This window comes from Ochotona curzoniae, unplaced genomic scaffold, assembly GCF_017591425.1.
Source record: "Ochotona curzoniae isolate NIBS_2020 unplaced genomic scaffold, NIBS_Ocur_1.0 contig_3190, whole genome shotgun sequence".
NCBI classification, from domain to species: domain Eukaryota; kingdom Metazoa; phylum Chordata; class Mammalia; order Lagomorpha; family Ochotonidae; genus Ochotona; species Ochotona curzoniae.
In genome coordinates, this window is record NW_024465751.1 from 8,119,716 (window position 1) to 8,140,930 (window position 21,215).

Here is a 21,215-nt window from a genome sequence, read left to right on the forward strand (position 1 = left end):
TAATGCCAGCAGCTCCACTTCCCTTCCAGCTCCCTGCTTGTGGCCTGGGAAAGCAGTTGAGGACTGCCCAAAGCTTTGGGACCCTGCTCCCACGTGGGAGACCCGGAAGAGCTCCTGGCTCCTGGCTTCAGATCAGCACAGCACCAGCCACTGTGGTCACTTGGGGTTTGAATCATTGGACGGAAAATCTTCCTCTCTGTCCCTTCTCCTCCTCGCTGTTATCTGACTTTGTAATATAAATAAATCTTTAAAAAAAAAAAAGATTTCTATTTTCCCAAGAAACCTTTACCTTGGCTCTTCATTCCCACGTATAAGGATCAGCCTCCTAAAAAATTCCTGGGTCCGGCATGATAGCATAGCAGTTAAAGTCCTTGCCTTTAACGCGCCGGGATCCCATATGGGTATCAGTTCTAAATCCCAGCAGCTCCACTTCCCATCCAGCTCCCTGCTTGTGGCCTGGGAAAGCAGGCGAGGACAGCCCAGGGCCTTGGGACCCTGTACCGCATGGGAGACCTGGAGAAGGCTCCTGGCTCCTGGCTTTGGATTGATTCAGCTCCAGCTGTTGTGTTCCCTTGGGGAGTGAACCATGGGACGGAAGATCTTCTTCTCTATCTCTCTTCTTTGTACATCTGCCTTTCCAATAAAATTTTTTTAAAAAAATTCTGTTTCTTCCCCAACCCCTATTTCCACCCCTTGGGGGTGAAGTGGCCCCAACTTCTACTTCCTGCAGCATCTGTATTACCAGGAAGCTGCTGCCCTCCAGCAGGCTGCTCTTGCATTGCTCTTATTTGGGCCTTTGCTGTGGCTTTCTCACCAAACCCTGCACTTTGCCTAGATTGTCTGAGCCTTCTACAACAGCCCTATTTATAAGAGACTTGTTTTCATGTCTCTTTTCCCTAATAACATATAAATTTTTTCAAAGATGCTTGATTTATCACCATATTGCCATTGCTGACATAGCAGCATATGTGTTTCAAACAAATTAATTAGTCACTCCAACTATACTTAACTCAGTTTATTGCTGCTATGAGAAGCAGAGTGTACAATACATCTGAACTAGAAGACAATTGAGAAATCATCTCATTGTAATCTTTTCCTTCCTCAATTTCACAAATAAAATGAAACAGAAAGAAGCTAAATGCCTTATTTCCACCCTCCGACCAGTGAGAAACAATGTTGAGGTTACAAGTCAGATAAAGTTCTTGCTTTAAGTTCTAGTTAGTGAGATAAATTTCTAATAACAGTATCAAAGCATATGAAGTCAAATGATAATCTGCAATTTTTCAGTTCTGACTACTTTTTGTCATAGAGAAAAAATAAAAACTTTTTATATGTAGCTACTATACATTTTGATCACTAAATTGAAATGAGAACTAAAATGCCTGAAATTCATATTTCTGGTCCAGAGTGCAGAAACAGACCATCTGTTTGTCCCAGTGCTGGATTCTCCATCAAAGTGTTACAATAAAATACAGAAAAGCATATATGACAAGTCTTATACATAATTAAAGATGCCAAATCCTGTAAGAATACAGAACCAATACTGCTCAATTTGCAAAAGAAAGGCAGAAAGGCAATTTAATAACACATTAATGTCTCAAAAATTAGAGCTATTACATCTAGAGACCAACTATCTTATACATCTACATGATAGAATATAGTACAAGTTCAAAACAGAATAGAGTAGTTCTAGAAAAATACAAAAAGCTGGTTCTTACAAAAGGACCACAGGTTCTCTCTCTAAATATCAGATGGATTTGCATCCACTTAGGAAGTCAATGGCAGCATCACAGGAAGGCTTTGAGATAGTACTTCCTAAGATCTTCGATCAAGCTGCAATTACTATATAATTTGGGATGTTCAGATAAGATTTGTTCTGAGCAGACAAAATTGAACTTTGTGAACAAAGTCTCTAATGTAGCTAAACTACAGCCACAGCTTAGGGGTTGGCTGGAGGACTGAGTAGGATGTGGGAGGGGAAGCACAGAAAGACTGAGCATTCTGAGCTGACAAGACAACCTGCAATACGACTAGGAAAAGCTGAAAAAACCAAATCGAGTGCTCCAATGTATTTTCTTTCCCGCAGTCAGAACTTCCAGAAGACTGCTCTAGAATTAATCAATTCACTTCAGCAAATATCTTCCCTGATAGTTTGATACTGCACTTGGCAGAGCTGTGTGCTGCAAAGAGAACTTACTGCATTCTAGCTCTTATAACAAGAACAAAGAATATATTCAACTCATTATTTGTTTAAACCAATGCGATAAATGAGGATAAATTATTTTTTAATGGCTTCATGCTTTGCACTGAATTGTTTTCGTGATAAAGGGAGAGGGGAAAATACTCTTTCTAGTAGCAAATGATGCATGCTACCTAGTGAAAAAAAATGGCTTTTATTTCTGAGGACAAATTTCAAACACTTCAAGAAAATTTGAGCTGTAGAGACAGGCTCCATTTGATCCTTGTGTCCATTCATTCCCCAATGATACCCCAAGACACAAGAATTGGAACCCTCCTACATCAAAAGACACTAAGTATATGAGTTTACCATGGCTGCCATATCAAAATGCAATAGATTGAACAGCTTGAACAATAGTAATTTATTTTCTCCCACTTCTGGAAACAAGAGGTCCAACATCACATCACATCACAGGCAGAGCTGATTCCTTCTGAGGCCCTCTCCTCAGCCTGCTTATGCCTTTCTCTTCCCTGTCTTCCCTTGAAGGCAACTGTGTCCAAACTTCTTCTGACTTCTTGCAAGGACACCACACATACTAAATCTTAATGACTACATTTAACTTAATTAGTTCAAAGGTCTTTAAACAGGCCCGGCACAACATCTCAGCGGCTAGATACTCAGCTTACACAAGCCAGGATTCCACGAGAGCCAGTTCTTGTCCTGGCTACCTCACTTCCCATCCAGCTCTCTGCTTGTGGCCCAAAGCCTTGGAACCCAGCATCTCCATGGGAGACCCAGAACAAGCGCCTGGCTCCTGGCTTTGGATTAACTCAGCTCTGGCCATTGTGGCTATTTGGGGAATAAACCAGTGATGGAAGATCTTTCTCTTTGTTTCTCCTTCTCTCTATAAATCTCATTTGCCTTTCCAATAACAATAAATCTTTTTTTCTTTTTTTTTTTTTAAAGAAATAAGGTCTTTCAAACAGTGTCTCCAAAAACATTCAATCTTAAGATACCAGGAGAGTTAGTACATAAATGAAATACAATGAGACCATATATTAATGTAAATCAGAATTCCTAAGGTGTCCAAAATTATTCATCTTTACACCATTATAAATTAAATATGAGAGAAGCTATTAAGAAGATAAAACAGAAGAGGTGTTGAGGTACAGCAGGATAACTCTAAGCTACCACTTGCATCCCACATGGGAATGCTTACTCATTTCCGGGACCTTTAAGCTTCTCTAATCCAGGATCCTGATATTGTACACTGGGAAGCAATGGACAGTGATCCAGGAACTTGGCTCTCTGTCACACATGTGAAGACACAGCTGGTGTTCATGCTTGCTGATCTGGGCTTTGCTCAACCCTAACTATTGCAGACGCTGAGGACATGAACCAGCAGGCACAAGATCTCATTCTCCTTTTACTTCCCTTCCTCTGTAACTCTACCTTTCAAATAAATACATCCTTTTTCTTTTCTATGAAAAAAGAAGTAAACAGCAGACACCATACTTGCATAATAAATGTCAGAGAGTAAGTCAGATTTTTCTGTACCACCACTTGTTCATTCAATATTCAGTGAGTGTTCCTCTACTTGCTAAAATCACCATGGCTAAAAGAAGACCAGAGAAGTTCACGGGCACCACAGTTTAGGAGATACAGTTTAGGGAAGAGAAAGCCAATTTAATAAACAGTGGACTAAAATGTTAAAAGATTAAAAAACAAAACCCTTACCTTGTAATTCTATTTTTCATGAACTTATCTCTTTGTTTGTTTTCTATAGGTCTTACTTATTTGAAAGTCAGAGTTACAGAGAAAGGGAAAGACAGAGAGACTGTGTGAGTAATGGATAGACGGACAGTTCTTTCACTCACTGGCTTACTCCCCAAATGGCCACAATGGCCAAGGCTGAGCCAGGCCAAAGCCAGCAGCCAGGGTACTACTGGGTCTCCCATGTGAGTGTATGGAACCAAGCAAGCACTTGAGACATCTCCCACTGCTTTTCCCAGGAGTATTAACAGGGGAGCTGGGTTGGAAGTGAAGCTGCCAGGACTCAGAGCAGCATCCATATGGAATGCCAGTGCTGCAGCTTTATCTGCTATGCCACAAGGTCAGTCATGACAACAAAAGATTTTAAGGAATAAGGTAATTAGTATCATGAGAAGGGTATAAAAAGGGTATAAAAAGATGGTTACTCTAGTTAAGTCAATGAGACCACACAACAGACAGAAGGGGGGAGTTAATCTATATGTTAATTAATGGCAAAGAGGCTGGGGACTTGGCCAGACAGTATTTGTCTCAGTGTTACTGTAAGGAATCAATGTATTAAAGCAATGAAGCACATAGTCACCTGACACAGTACTCAGTAACAAGTAGAGCCACTCAAACACCCCCAGGGTGGCTAGATATGAAACTCTGTGGCTCAGCAACAAAAGAACACCCAGAGGAGGGAATCAGTGTATGGACTTTAATGAAAATGGATGGGATCATCAAAAAGACTGAGAAAATAGATAACAAAAGGGGGGGCAGTACTGGGAAGGAACAACACAGAATTCTGGAATACCACATTAAAGGGGCAGTTAAAATGTCTACAAAGAAGCAGTACAAGAGTTAAGAAGATATTCTACATGTCCAAAAATATGTAGGAAGTAACACTAAAATTTGTCAAATGCTGCAGAGAAGCCAAGCTAAATAAGGATTAATAAGTGTCCATTAAGGTCAGCTTGCGTCACTAGTGACTCCAGAGAACAGAGATGTGCACAAAGGCTGACTGCAAGCATCCAGATCTTTATTTAAAGAACTGTTGCAGAAAGATGGAGCAGCAATGGAAGGAAACACTAAATCTCCCACAGTTTCACACACTACTCAAGGACCTGCTCTGGTTTAGCTCAAGGTCACTTATGAATAATCAATCACATTTAAATGGAACCCAACACTCCTACAACGCAGCTTTTCTGTGTCAGCAAGCGGATGGGAAGCAAGGCAAGCCATGAGCTAAAGGTGGCACTAGTTCTCACACAGACTAAAACTAGAGATTACTCTCACCATGCTTTACCACAAACATTAAATACATTTATCTGATGATAATATACTTCAATTCTTTCAAACAATATTATATGTATATGTGATTACTCAAAGTGTGTCATTTTATTGCTACAGGGCAAAGTCAAGATCTCCTCCAATTACCATTATTGCCTTACAGCTTTCATTTCACTGGAAGAGATCACAGGAGCTAGGGATATTAATGGGCTGAGTCATCCACACACTTTTTGAATCATGTGAGAATTTCGTGTAAAATTAGTCATTCCTATAACTGAATCAAGACTCAGAAGGAGTTACTTGCTCCAAAATAGTCACTGTTAGATGTTTGGCTCTCAAAATAACACAAACCCAGTGATTTACATTTTAGAGAAGTGACACCCTTTAGAGGTTTATTACAGACACTTGCTAGAGGTAAGTGATTTGCACACTATTTATTCCACATTCTAATTCATAGCTCGATCTACAAGGTATGGGAGTTGCTTTGAAGCTGGAATTCTTAGGGAACTGCCTCAACTGGTGCTACAATATTCATTCAATAAATATTTACTAAGTCCCAGTTGGGTACTAGATATTACATTAAGCACTGAGACATTTATAGAAGCTGGCCCACCAATTATGACATACTACCAGCCCAACTAGTCATGTACCCTGTGGCAAATTTATATAGATTAACACTGCCTCTATCTTTATATGCTCATATAGCAATCAAAAAAGCTTGGTAAAATTTTTATTAAAAGGCATGTCCTGGCTGAGAATCATTATGCTTTCACTGCACATAACCTAACTGCAAATATATAGAAGAACAAACTGTATTTTCTACGGGGCTTACTATATAGTTCTGCTTGAAAGAAAAAATATCAGGGTAGGCATGGAATGGTGGTTAAGATATCACTTGGCGATGCCCTCATCTCACACAGGAGCGCATATGTTCAAGTACTAGGTCTGCTCCCAAGGAACAGGTTTCTGTTGAGGTGAACTTTGGGAGGCAGCACATAAGGCTCAAGTGCTTGAGTCCCTGCCACTCACTGGGAGATCCAGATAGAGTTCTAGGCTCCTGCAGTCAGCCTGGTCCAGTCTTGGCTGTTGCAGATAATTGAAGAATCAATCAGTGGGTAGAAAACCTATATCTATCTCTACCATTTAACTAAACAAAATGAAACACACACACACACACACATACACACACACACACACACACGACGGCGACCAGCACGGATTACACCTCTTCATGTCCTGCCAGTTTCTATTGCCATTGCACAACCTACAACGAACTCTTCTGGACCAACTTATTTGTAGTTGAGTGAGTTTCAAAGCCCCATTATTAAACATGGGTTTGACTTCTAACAGAAGACTTAAGAGAAACACTTCCTTGTTGAACATTATGACACATCAAATGGACTTCATAGTTTGCCAAGGTGTTGTAACACACTATTATTGAGCAGTAGCCAACCAGACATGGAAACACCTTTTCCCCTTAGAGCTTTTCAAAAAAACCTTGAAAATGAATAAGCCAAATAATGGTCTCACCCACCTTCCTGTTGCCCTTGATTCTTATCACCCTAATTAACTATGTAAAAGTCATCAAAAAATAAATTAATTTGGAGTAAAAAAGAAGGTAATAGGAAATAACATGAGAAATAAAGAAATAACACCCTCCAAAAAAGAAAAAAATGAAAATGAATAAGCCTGAGCATGTGCTAAAGTTCTACTGTTCTAGTTCTGACGGGCCAGTGCTATTAGAACAGTTGTCCAACAGAGGGCAGCTGAATGAGGCAACCTGCTATCTATGTGCATGTTACTTAAAATGTGTACTGTTGAAAACTACTCCAAATATTTCTCATGACACCACGCCCTTTAGAAGATTATGATCAACAGGAATCACTTCTTTACACAGAATATAGCATTAGGTTTCCCATATTAGGAGAGACAAAAACAAAATACAGGGCACAGTACAATGGCTCAGTGGCTAATTCCTCACCTTGCAAGTGCCAGGATCCCATATGGATACTGGTTTGTATTAGGCCTGCTCCACTTCCCATCCAGCTCCCTGCCTGTGGCATGAGAAAGCAGTAGAGGGTGGTCCAAAGCCTTAGGACCCTGCACCTGCATGGAAGGCCCAGAAGAAGTTCCTGGCTACTACAAACCAGCTCAGCTCTGGCCACTGCAGCCACGGGGGAGTGAACCAGCGGATGGAAGATCTTTCTGCATCTCCTTCTCTATATATAAATTTGTCTTTCCAATAAAAATTTTTCTAAAATTTTTAAAAAGTACAAATTTTGTCTTTCTGGGGTTTTACTGTTGTTGTTTTAATCTGGCAAAATTCACAGAAACAAACACTACTCACTCATCTATTCATCCACTCAATAAATTACTGAATATTTACCACACAAAGGCACTTTGTGAGCCATTGCAGATGAGACAGTAAATAGAATAAGGTGGTCCTGTTATTCTCATGTGGGGTTAGGATCTAGTAGGAAAAATAAATATTAAAATATTTAAACTAATAGATGATCACTAACTAGGGTATATGCTGTTAACACAATGTATAAGATGCTAGGAGGGCACACACCAACATAAATACTGAGAGACCATTTCCGAGGCATTGTTTCTAAGTGTTCAATTTAAACAGAAGTCATTTTAAGGACGAGGTGAATTGAGAATTATTCAAATATCCTGGATTTGTATAGTACCTTTTATCTGAGTGGTTCAAAGCTTTATATACAAAAGTAGTACTATTTAAATATCAGAGATATGAAGACTGTACAGCTCATACAGAAGTGTTTTGCCCAAGATCATGGTCAGTGACAGTTTTAGCATGCTCAAATCCCACTTAAATATTTTTGTTTTGCATACGTCACCATGAAATAACTCAGAGTAAATTGATATACCCATAGCAATTCTTACAAAAAACACATTATTTCAGGCATTTAGCTTAACTTTCGGTGGTCATTTGGTAATTCTAATATGAAAAACACTAATGCTAAAATAGAAAATGTTGTCCACCATATGCTTCTGCTATCTATGTCTCCAGATTTTACAAAGAGAAAATAGCATGGGTCGGTGCCACTAGGATTTACTGGTCTTACATTGTATCCTACCCTCCAGAGAACTAAAACCATCTGCTGAAGATTTGGTTTCAAGGATGCCTTAAGATGGTTAGGCAATGTCCCATAGGATGCTTAGAAGTGATCATTATATCACATTGTTTCTCCCATACTCATAATGTAAGAGCCCAGAAACCATGGGACAAAAGCAGAATTAATTACACATCTTCTCCTCCCCCTCATCATACATAATGAACAACTTGCAAACCCCCCCTTCTCCCCGCCCAACCCCCCGCTCCCTCCCATCATTGTAGCTCTGGTTATGCTGGTTTAAGAGTCTCAGGACCCAAGAGAATAATGGCCTCACCACAGGGCTCAACAATGCCACCACTCATAAGGAGATTCACTTTGTGACCTAGCAATTCTCTGAGGAACTCCTAACACCAAACAGAAAGACAAAAAGCAAGGTTATAAAGTTGACTGGAGTAATCTTGAATCTTGGTAATCAAGGAGAAATAGGATTGCTGCTAGCCTGTGAAAAAAGAAAGAAGTTATGTTTGGAACCAGCAACACCACTTGGTGTTGCCACATTGGAAGGTTAAAAAAAAAAAAAAAAAAAAAAAGGAAGACAGAAAGACCTCCCAATAAGCAAAACCACCAAAAACTCAGCCTCTGGGAAACAAGTCCAGGTTCTAAACGTGGAAAAAACCTACAATCTGTTTAAAGTTGACTGAGGGCCAAAAAATCTAGAATGGGTAGTGGAGAAAGCAATTAAAAATATCAAGTAGAATTTGTTGCATAAATTTAAGTTTAAAAGAAAAGTATATCTAGAGGTTGAACAGCCATGTTCACCTGTCTATAACATTTTCAACACTTTTCCTAAATTTGGGGAATTTATCAGCTTGGGAGTAATACTTAACTGCGGTAAGGACCAGAAATTCACTTTCTTGGTCATCCTTGCACCAAGAAAAAAGACCTATTACCTCAAGGCTCATGATGTTGTGTCATGCATTAAAGCTCTGCTTAAAATGCTGGCATCCCATATAGACACTGGTTTAAGTCCCAGATGCTCAGATCTAGCTCCCTGCTAATGGCCTATAAACGTAGCAGAAGGTGAACAAGTACTTGGGTCCCTGAACCCATGCAGGAGACCCAGATGAAGCTCCTAGCTCTTGGTCCAGCCCTAGCCACTGAGGCCATTTGGGGAGTAAACTAACAGATACAAGACCTGTCTGTTTCTCCCTCTCTCACATCAATAAGATAAACCTAGGGAGAAGAAAAAAGTAGCAACCTGTCATCCTGATACTGCCTGTGGGACGTCAGCTCTTGAGAATGACATAAAGTACAGGGCAGAAAGTGCCAACACAGTCTCTGGAACAAGATCATCTAGAGATATAATCTTCAAGTTTTGCAATTGCTGCCTTGCAGTGCCTGGAATCCTGGGCAAATAATTCTTAGAAAACCAGTTTCCTCATCTTATAAGTCTACTTAACTAAGGGGTTGTTATGAATATTAATCGAGTTAATATATGTAAAGAATGTGGGGTTTGAAATACAGTACGGTAGGCACTATCTACAATGTAGTCATTTGAATCTAAACTAATGAACATTAAACAAAACAAAAAATGGCATTCCTCAGTGACAGCGCCATATTTCAAGTGTGCAGCAGCCGTAAGTGGCCAGTGACGATCACTGTACACTGCACATACAGAGCATCACTGCAGGAAGTTCCACAAAGTGTTGACTTGGAAAATACTTTCTGAGACTCGGTAAGCATTCAAATGCTAACCACCATTATCACTGTTGATATTCTTTGGACCATAGTGTTATCATTACGATAATAAGCAAGTGTAAGATGCAATGTAACATATTTGGTGGAGGAACTAGAAAAATAAAAATAATCCATGGTAGTCTTCCCTAATCCATTTGGCATACACTGTAAGCCCTTTGTGGATGTTGGAGACTGCAGATGGAAATGAAGATTATGTTTTTCTATATACATATAACTATGATAAAGTATAATTTATTAAATAGGCATAAAAAAGTACTCATTTATAAAAAATGGACACATAAAAAATAATAAATGTAATCTCTCTCTCTCTTTCTTAAAATAGCTCATTGTATTTTTACTTTTTAACTTTAAGGAGCATTTTACAACTTCTCTTTGTCATATGTAAAATGCCAGCAACCCTACTCTTGTCCTGTGGGTCCATTTTTAATTTGAACATCACTACTGTGATACCATGACAGTTGATCTGATAACTGAGACGACTGCTACATAAGTAACGGGCAGGCAATGTATAAAGAGGGAATATGCTGGACAAGAGGATGACTCACATCCCAGGAGAAGTAAAAGCAGCTGGTGCAACATTTCATCACACCACTCAAGCATACAATTCAAATTTTATCAACTGTTTATTTTTGGAATTTTCCATTTAATATTGTCAGATCACAGTCAGGTAGTTAAAACTGCAGAAAAGCAAAATAATGGATAAGGAGGGATGAGTTATTGGGAAACACATTCTGATAAGAACTGGTAGTAACAGTGGCAGCTGCTGCTCTCTATTATTATTAGCAAGGCACAGAGCTAAGCACCTCACATGGGTTATCTCATTCCATTCTCCCAAACAACATAAGAATAAATTATTCCTTTTATATTTCTGGTGAAAAAACTAAGGCTAGGAAGTGGTGTTAGTGACCAAAAAGCACAGTGTTGGAGCTGGGACTCACAGCATTAGCAGATTTTGCTCTAGACTTCCCCAATTGTTTAACTGAAAGCCTACTAGGGACCACATCAGCTCTATATGCTGTGGATACAGTAGTAAACACAAGAGACCAAGCCAATATTCTTGTCTAGTTTGCATTTTAGTTGAGCAGAAAAAAATACAGAGCTATAATAAGAAAATAGCCAGAGAGCAAAAAGTTCTTTGGAGAAAAACACACAGTGTGGGAAAGAATGAACTATTATGCGATGGACAGTCAAAGCAGGCTTTACTGAAAAGATGACTTCTCAATAGAGACAATGAGAAAGAAAATAAGGGTTAGGGAGTCAGAGATGAAAGTTCAGGGGGAGATGCAGTCAGAAGTAAAGACAGAGTGGGACTGGGACAGAGACATGGAGGTTTCAGAGAGAGCAGAAAAGTTTTGAGTACAGGACAGAGAAAATCTGACCTTTTTTATTTTTAGAAAAATCATTACGGCTGTTGCGATTCTGAGAGGAGGGGCAGAACAAGAGACTAGATGCAAATAAGAACTCAGTAGGGTATTGTGACTGTGTAGAAGGAAGTGATGATGGCACAGATGGGGGTGAGGGCAGCACAAACAGTGGGAGGTGGTCAGATTCTAAGTGTATTTTGCAGGTAAAAAGTAAAGTTTGTCAACTGCCAGGATGTGGGTCGTGAAAAAATTAAAGAACTAAGAACAACCGTGTTTTTAATGGGAAAGTCTGGAGGAACAGCTGGTTTTGAAGGGAAAAAAAAGTCAAGGAATTTAGTCTTGGAAGATTAAATGTGCAGTTCTTATGGGAATGAAACCAAGAAGAAATAAAAAGAGTACTGTTGTATATCTAAGAAATGGTTTTATAGAGAGAACTGGATTATGGTTACAATGCTACAAAAATGATAAAGTAGACGGTGTTATGAGAACATATGAGAGTAATCCATTTGGTGAGCAGACACGCGATGATGTCAGGGATGGCTGTTAAAAGGGAACTAAACTCAGCTTGTGAAAGTACAAAAGAGCTAGCCCTTTAAAAGTGAGAACACTCACAGTAGACAGTATGCCAAGGCCAGAGGAAAAGTACACTGCAGAAACTGACATGAAGAAAACAGTAAAAAGTGAGACCACAGAGATAAACAGGTGCATCCATCATGTAGAAGAGTTTGACCTAGTCCAAGGAATGCTAAGGAATAACTGAAGAAGGTAAAGTTACAGAATAGGAAAGCAAAACAAATTTCCAATGTGGAGACATTCCTTGGGCCACTAGATAGAAAACATAGTGGAAGAAAGCAACTGCATGCAGCAAACCTGGAGACTTAAGACTGTAACAACAGGGATGGGGAAGATAGATGATGTAATTTGAGAATCATTTAACCATAAAGACAGAAGGTGAGATATGAGGAACCAGGAGGGACAAGAACTACCACCCTCTTTGGATTGGAGAGGCAAAATTTTACCCTGCTATGCTGAATTGAAGATGCCTGTAGTACATTCAAGGAGGTAAAATATATCCTTGAATTCATGTGCATGGTTCTCAAATGAGAAATCTGGAATGAAAATATTGACTTGGGACTTTATTTTTTAAAGATTTATTTTATTTTTATTGCAAAGTCAGATACACAGAGAGGAGGAGAGACAGAGAGGAAGCTCTTCCTTCCAATGGTTCACTCCCCAAATGAGCACAACAGTCAGTGCTGCGCCAATCCGAAGCCAGGAGCCAGGACCTTGCTCCAGGTATCCCACACGGTACAGTGTCCCAAGGCCCTGGGCTGTCCTCGACTGCTTTCCCAGGCCACAAACAGGGAGCTGGATGGCAAGTGGAGCTGCCAGGATTAGAACCGGTGTCCATATGGGATCCCAGTGCACATTCAAGGCAAGGACTTTAGCTGCTGGGCCACAGTACCAGGCCAGACTTGGAACTTAGTAGCATTAACAGCAACGTAGGGGTTCAGTGCGATGACTCAAATGGCTAAATCCTTGCTTTCCATGTGCCACAATCCCATATGGTCACGTCTCTGCTGCTCCTCTTCCCATCAAGCTCTCTGCTTGTGGCCTGGTAAAGCAGTTGAGGGCAGCCCAAAGACTTGAGTCCCTGCACCAGCATAGGAGACCTCAAAGAAGCTCTTGGCTCTTGGCTTCAGATCAGCTCAGTTCCAGCTGATATAGCCACTCAGGGAGTGAAGCAGCAGATGGAAGATCTTTCTGTCTCTCCTCTCTGTAGATCTGCCTTTGTAATAAAAATAAATTAAAAAAATTTTTAAAGAGCAATTTAAGTTATGAGCATAGAAGTTATTTCACAGGAATGGTGAGAATCTTTCAAAACTCCATGGAAAATTCATATTGTGAAAAAAATTATGCACAGATTTAAAATTTTTTTTGCATCAATATAAACTTAATTCTATTTTTCCATGAACTGTTTGAAGTACCTTCACATTATATGAAATGAGAAGAGTCAAATAATGAGTCGAAATATCAAAACTTAGCAAGGAGGAATCAACAGAAAGGGTAGATAGAATGGAGAAGTAAAAAGAGTTATGCTGACATGAATGTTAAATGCACAGAACAGCTGAGGAAGGAGAGAGCAGTTACCAAAAGTAAAGGGCTCAAACAAAAGAACAGGACAAGACCCTCTTGATTTGTGATGAGGATACAAGGTGACCTATAAAGCACTTTGCACTGTGTTAGACACAGTAAGCAGGACAAAATGCCCTATTTTTTTTTAACATTATGTATGTATTTTATGTATATCAGAAAATCCAAAGAAATGAGTTAAAAGCATGAAACAAGATGGAGTGATAGTTTTTCAAAGTTTGGTATCCACCTCCACCCCAAAATCACTGTGGAAATTCTAACAGGAAAAGAAATGGTATTAAGAGGTAGGGCCTTTCTGGCACCTGCCAGTAGGTGTATGGGCTGGATAATAGGTTGGTTGTGTTGAACTAGGCTTCAATGTCCATTGACGTGTGCGAGAGCTAAATGGGATGTGGAACAGACTGGACAAGCCTGCGGTACATACTGGCAAGCATGGGAACCAGGGTAGGGGGCAAATCTGGTAAGGGTTTTGGGGAGTCGCCCCAACTAGACTGCAGCTCCAACTGGTTTGCATGTAGACCGAGTATGAAGTGGGTAGGATCGAGCTGGACTACAACACCCATTGGTTCACGAGGAAGACGGGGCTGGAAACCGAATGGACCCAGCAATTGCAACGACCAGCATGTGCATAAGCTGATTGGTGTGACGAACGATGTTGGAGTCTGTACTAGCAAACTCACGCAAGAATCAGATCTGGGATCAACTCAGATGAAGTTTCTTTGGATATCCCTCCAACTGAACTGCTGATCTTGGAACCCCAACCATCAAGAGACTGTCAGCCAGTGGACTCTGAATAGGTTTCATTGCGGTTGGGACGGTGAGATTGGCAGCAATCCAGAACTGATGAACTATCAAAACTGTTTGAGCAGGACCCTTGGAGAGCGCCTCATGTTGGGGACGGGGGATGGGGGGGGGAGTTGGGTGGGGCTTTTCCCTTTGCTACTCCCCTAACCCCAGATACAGGGAAAAATGATTGTATTAGTGTGGAAACAATGATATTACCCACTTTCACAAAAAAAAAAAAAGAAAAAGAAAAAGTTGTGCATATAAACAGGTAAATAGTAATTCTTACTAGATTAAAAATTTAGTCACTAGCACTTTTCCCTGAAAAAAAAAAAAAAAAAAAGAGGTAGGGCCTTAAAGGAGATCATTAGGTCTTTAGGGCTTAGTCCTTAAGAATGGGATTAGTGACCTTAAAAAAGAGGCCCTGGGGAGCAAGTTAGATCCCTCCCTCTTCCTGAGAATACTGCCAAAAGGCACAGGCTAGGAGCCAGAAAAGAATGCCCTTACCAGACTTCGAACCTGCCAGCACCTTCTCTTGAACTTTCCACCTCCAGAAGGGTGAAAATAAGTCTGTTATTTAGCAGTGACCCAACCTGTGCTCTTCCGTTACAGTAGCCCAAATGGACTAACACATATGTACATGCAGTGTAAAAAGCCCTTTGAAAACTAGAATACTGGGAAAAAGAATACATCTGTTTCCCTTCTTTCACTCTCCTCGCAAAGTATCCTTTGTCCTTCCTTCTAAACAGGGACAATGCCCAGGATATGGCCCATGAAATCATCTGGTCTGGCCTTGCCCAGATAACTGCAGATGGGACTCAAAATTCAATAAACCTACAGCAGACTAATTCTTAAGCTGATAATGCTGTATGGCCCGTGAATTATATTACAGATGTCCACCCTGTTAAAGGCAGCTTACAGAGCAGAAATCCCTAAAACCCAACCTAAGAACCTATTTACACATGGCTTAGGAGTCACAGAAAGCCATGTTTTACCACCATTTACCATAATCACCATGTGTTTGTGCTACAGAAATTACATTTAACAACAAGCTGCTTAAACTCATGAGCAGCTCATAAACAAAAAAAGATCAAATTCTACAGAAATTAAACTTATTGCTTCATAATTTAAAAAGTTCTTCTCAACAAATTTTGAAATGACAAGCCAGGTACTATCTTTATCAAATGAAATATCCTAACTATTTGATTAAGCAGACCTTTGAACACTGACTTCCAGCTTAGTTTCGACACTGGCAAAGTGTTAGTCACAGAGACGTTTCCCAGAAGGTACGCAATATGTATTTTCCTACCAAGGATTAAAGTTCTAACTTCCTCTCTTGTCCTCAATGCCTCAAAGACATGGGAGCATGCAGCACTAAGACCACTGCCTCCTGTGCTTGCAATTCTAATACAGAAAATATTTCCCAAAAAGAAATGAGCCTCACTTCTTTTTTCTATAGACACTATTCTCCCTTTAGCACAGCTTGCTTTGTAGCCGCTTTGATTCTGGATTCACTTTGTAGTTCTTTAATGTAACTCTCAATACCAAAAGCCTAAATAATATCCCCTCCCCTACCTGATTATTCTGTTACACTGTGGATCTCAACTTTCTCATTATCAGTTAAATAAACTTCTATTGACCACCCCACTAGTGGACGTTGGTGATACCAAGGCTTAGCTGACAGAACACAGCTATCTTCTGTTAGAAGATAAACAACACAAAATGTGAAAGGCACAGTGAGGGAAGTGTGTTTTGCTCCAGTTTGCATGACAGTATGTGAAAGGAGGGCACGGGCTGGGAGGTAGGAGGAGGAATACAGATAGCATACTATCTATCTGAGGAAAGCAAGATTTGGGAAGAGAAAGGAAAGGTAGAGGCAAGCTTCATGGAAGCAATTCTTGTGAAGCCTCTGACCCAGGCACTTGAGCCCAGCACACTCAGGAGCCCTGGGCCTACCCTGCTACAGGGCTGACTGAGGTGAAGCCTGGTAAGAGCTTCTATCCAACACTCTATGTTCTCTAATGGTCTTCCGGACACATCCCCCACAAACTAGAGAATCTTAGTATTTCTGTTTTTTAAGATTCAATTATATTTACTTGAAAGACAGAATTATAGAGAGAAGGAGAGACAGAGAGGGATCCTCTATCCACTGGTCATTCCCTAAACTGTCGCAGGGACTGGAGCTGGGCTGATTTGGGTCTCCCACACGGATGCAGGGACCCAAGACCTTGGGCCATTCTCTGTTGATTTTCGAATCCAATATCAGGCAGATGGATTTCAAGTGAGGCAGGGGCACCCTTTGGGGATGCTGGAGACCATGTTGAAGGCAGAAGATTAACTTGCTATGTCATAGTGCTTGCTACCAAAAGATCTTAAAATAATCAAAAGAACTTAGCCACCATTTCCAGTGGAATTCAAAAGAAAGGGAAATGTTCATTGATTCCTAGGTATCCCTTAGAAAAATTATTTAGTAATAGCAACTAAAAAGATAAGCAAAATATGTATTTGAGGATTTAATATTCTTTTAAAATACATAGCTTCCACAGAGCCATAAAGTTTCTAACAAATAGGAACTTCAACCTCAAAGCCCTTGTCTTTACACTGAATGGATGTCCTCAATAGGTAATGAGGGCAATCCAAGGCCATGATGCTAGAACGTTTCCTCAACTTTTATTAATACTCCCTAGAAATTATTATCTGCTCCACTCACTTACTGGAAGCCTCTCAGATTCTTGAACAAATTCTAAGGTTGCCTTTTTTTCTAATTAATAAGATATCTTGGTATTTGGATTTACTTCTCACTAGTAGAGTTATCAAACTGCCTTGGGCCTTCTAATTCTCCTCCAAGAACAAAGGTTTATAGGCTAAATTAAAACACATTCCATTTACAACCAACCTAATAAAAAAAAGTTACTGTATAATTGGAAATTGAAACAAGAAATAAAACTCAGAAGCCTCGGTCTATAATATACCTCCTATTTTCATTTTACCATTTTTTTTTTTAATTTCAGAGTCAGAATAACAGCTAGACAAGAATTTTCATCAGCTACTTTCCAAATGCCCACAGTAGCCAGAGTTGGACTAATACCCAGAGCCAAGAACTCAATCCAGGGCTTCTATGTGGGTGGCAAAAACCCAATTACCTGATCTACTGCAGCCCATCATCTGCACTGGCAGGAGGCTGGAGTGAGAGACAGGGGTAGGAATCAAACTCAGGCATTTAGATATGGGATGTAAAATAAACAGCAAGAATAAATGTCTGCCCCTCCATAAGCATATGTTTTAGAATGTAACTAATTTGATTCTCATTGCTTAGAGACATTATATAATTTCCTTGAACTGAATACCCAGCAGGTGACAAGAACTGAAATGACAGTGTGGTTATCAAGTCTGGAGGAAGATAATACTATACTATTATACACAGTAAAATAATATCATTAAACTGTTATGTTTTCAGACTGGGTGGCCACCTTGAAAAATCTAAACCTTCTAACTGTAAACTATATTGATTCTCCTATATGTTATGCTCTGGAAGTACAAGAGGAAGATGTCAACAAAAATGTCCTCTTGCATTAAGATGTTTTAAAATGTTTAAGTTAGCTTTCAAACTGCTTTCCAGCTTAAATTTACAATTATCTTGGCCTGAGATTAAAGGAGAAAATATTTTCAGAATGTTCACTACGTGAAGATCTACTCCTTTTGAAAGTATTAATCACAACAGCCTATGTGGTATAATTAGCCCCCTTCTGCAGTAAGGAAACTGAAGGTTAATGAGGACACAGCAGCAAGGCTGAGCCAGGAAAAGCCAGGAGCCAGAACTCCATCAGAAGCCATTTTCCACTGCCTTCACAGGAACATTTGTAGGATGTTGGATCACAAGTAGAGTAGGAAGAAGCTGAACCATACTCTGATATGGGATGATAGTGTTGAAAGGCAGAGTGCCAAAGATGGTGGAGGAACAGGCTGGGAAAAACAGAGAGAGACAGACAGACAGACAGACTGAGAGACACACACACTTCCATCCTCTAGTTTACCTTCATTCGCAGCAACAGCTAAAGACAGGCCAAGCCAAAGACAGAAACCAGGAACCCAATCTAGGTCTTCCATGCAACAGGGGCCCAAGCACTGGAGCCAATGTCTGCTCTCTCTGGATGCACAAAAACAGAAAACTGGATTTGAAAGGGAGTAGAATGGGCTCAAGCCAGCACTCCCACATGGGATGTGGGTATTCCAAAAGGAGACTTAACTTGCTGTACAACAATGCCACTCAAGACAGTTTTCTCTTTAGACTAAGCTTCTCAAACTTATAAATTTGAGTTATTAATAATAAGAAATGTGTAAGAGCCTAAGTATACTTTATAAGACCAAAACCACTCTTAACCTCTTAACTCATCTGGAAACTATAACTCAAAGTGAATTCAGTGAACTCCAACAGTGACAAAAATGTCATGAAAGAGTCTTGAAATACATAGCCAAAAAAAAAAAAAAAAAATCACTGAGCAAGTGCTCTGGGTGAAGTTCCCACCCTTCCTGAGACACAGAGTCAGCAGAGCCACCTTTGCTAATTTTATAAATTGGCTGTGCTTCTTTAGGAAGCTCGGGGATCCAAAAGGGCTTTCCATCCCTTAACTGAAGCAAAGGGTCCAGTCTCCTAGGGAAAGGGACTCAAGGGTGTATTCATATTCACAAAAATGGCTTAAGCAAACCCTTGGCAAATATTATGTAAGGAGGGAAACCAGAAGAAAAGTGAATTCACTATCTTTTATCCATAAGCAGACTAGCCCTCCAAAACACCATAAACAAACACTATACTAACAGGCATACAACAAACAGGCTCTACTGAAATTGGACCACAATAAACTAATTATGGTAGAACTGGTTTCCTTTGTTGTTTTTTTTTTTTAAACTATACACTAACTTTTTACTCCTTCTTGCCTTTTGTTGTTGTTGTTGGTTGTGGTGGTGGTGATCAAAAAATAGTCCTATGTATAACTGTTTGTTTTATCTATAATTGTTCAAAGAGGTATAGAGGACAAATGCTATTAATACTCTGTTTTAGAAACGAGGAAGCTAAAGCGCTGGGACTTGTCTAAGGTCACAGCCTGAAAGAACAGATTTACAATTTAAAGTCAGACCTTTACTTCTCAGCCAACATTCTTATTAAATGCCACGGCTCAGAAGAGGTAAAGGGGGAAGTGAAGGAGATTATGATCGTTTAGACTTCAGTTTCAAAATAATTACATCTGGTTTTGTGACTTTTCATTACTCATTGTTGTCTGATGAGTAAGTCATTCACTAAAATCATCAAATCAAAAAGTAAAAATTGTCTTCATTTACTAATTATTTCCTCATTGAACAAAGGTTTTAGTTTAAGTATTTCATAATAAAGTGACTCAGCGACCAAGTAAGTCCAATTGACATTAGTCATTTGATCAAGTGTTACATGAGATTCATACAAAACTCTTGGGACAGGAGGGTGGACAGGAATAAGCCTTTATGAAAATGATAACTAAATTAAAAACAAAAAATAAATGTAAAGCTTATACATTTTTTCCTTCCAGTTAAACCATGTTAAAAAAATAAATGTGACAAATGTTATCACCATTTGTTCCAAGTTGTTGGTTTATAAGAAAAACTCATCAATTAAAATCAGCATGTGGTAGACATATTTTGGTAAGAGAAAGAAGTTAAAAGTGAAGAGGAACGAACAGTAAGACCTTGTCCTTATATGGCACTTTTACCTCCTAAGTATTTTCACGTAGTTATCTCATCTTTTAATCAAAAAATAACTCAGAGATACAGCCTTAGAAACTTGCTGTAGGTCATACACCTGCTCAGGGACAGGTACAGAAAAAAAAATTAAATGATTACGTTGAACATTAGCACTGGACAACTTACCACTTTCAGAGGATTACAAATAATGCTCTATAATCCATTCATTTTTAAAAAAGATTTATTTTCATTTGAAAGGCAGACTTACAGAGAAGAAAGACAAAGAGAGAAAGTGAACTTTCATCCACTAGTACATTCACAAAATGGCTGTCACCAAATGGCTGCAAGGGCAGGAGGTGAGCCAAAAATAGCTAAAAATGGGAGACAGAATTTCTTCCAGGTCTCCCATATGTGTGGAGAGCCCAAGGACTTGAGCCATCCTCTGCTGCACTCCCAGGCATCAAGTAGGGAGCTGAACCGGAAGTGTGACAGCTGGAACACAAACTGGCACTCACATGGGATGTCAGTGCCACAGGTAGAGACGTAGCCTACCAAGCCACTGAGCTGACTCCAGATACTCTGTATTTTAAAGGTAAGGCACTTTAATTCCATCTTCTGGCACAGAAATTCCATTAGTATTACAAAAAAATGTAATATAACATTCTCTTTTTTAAAAAAGATTTATTTTTAATCAGATTTAGGGATAGGAGGAGAGACAGAAAGATTTTCCATCTGCTAATTCACTCTCCAAATTGCCACAACAGCTGCAGCTGAGCCAAACCAAAGCTATGGGCCAGGAGCTTCTAACGGGTCTCCCCTGCCAGTGCAGGGTCTCAAGACTTTGGACCATCCTCTACTGCTTTTCCAGGCTACAAACAGGGAGTTAGATGGGAAGTGGAGCATCTAGGACGCAAACTGGCACTCAGATGGGATCCTGAAGCTTGCAAGGTGATGATTTACCCTTTGAGGGATGGTGCCAGGCCTGGAACATAGTCTCATCTCATCTATGTTATTTATAGGTATGCTAAGCAGTATCTTAGGAATTTCATCCAAATGAGTTGAGCATAAAGTTTTTCTGCTGATGTTATAAAAACTCCAGCTGAGCTTCAGCTTTGCATTAGATTTCATTTCTGATTTCACAAG

General features: G+C 39.7%; 1 protein-coding gene across 3 annotated transcripts in view; it reads right to left on the reverse strand.

Moving 5' to 3' along the window:
• NSMCE2 (NSE2 (MMS21) homolog, SMC5-SMC6 complex SUMO ligase) overlaps nt 1-21,215 on the reverse strand; it is a 235,986-nt gene that overhangs the window by 146,510 nt on the left and 68,261 nt on the right. The window lies entirely within an intron of this gene.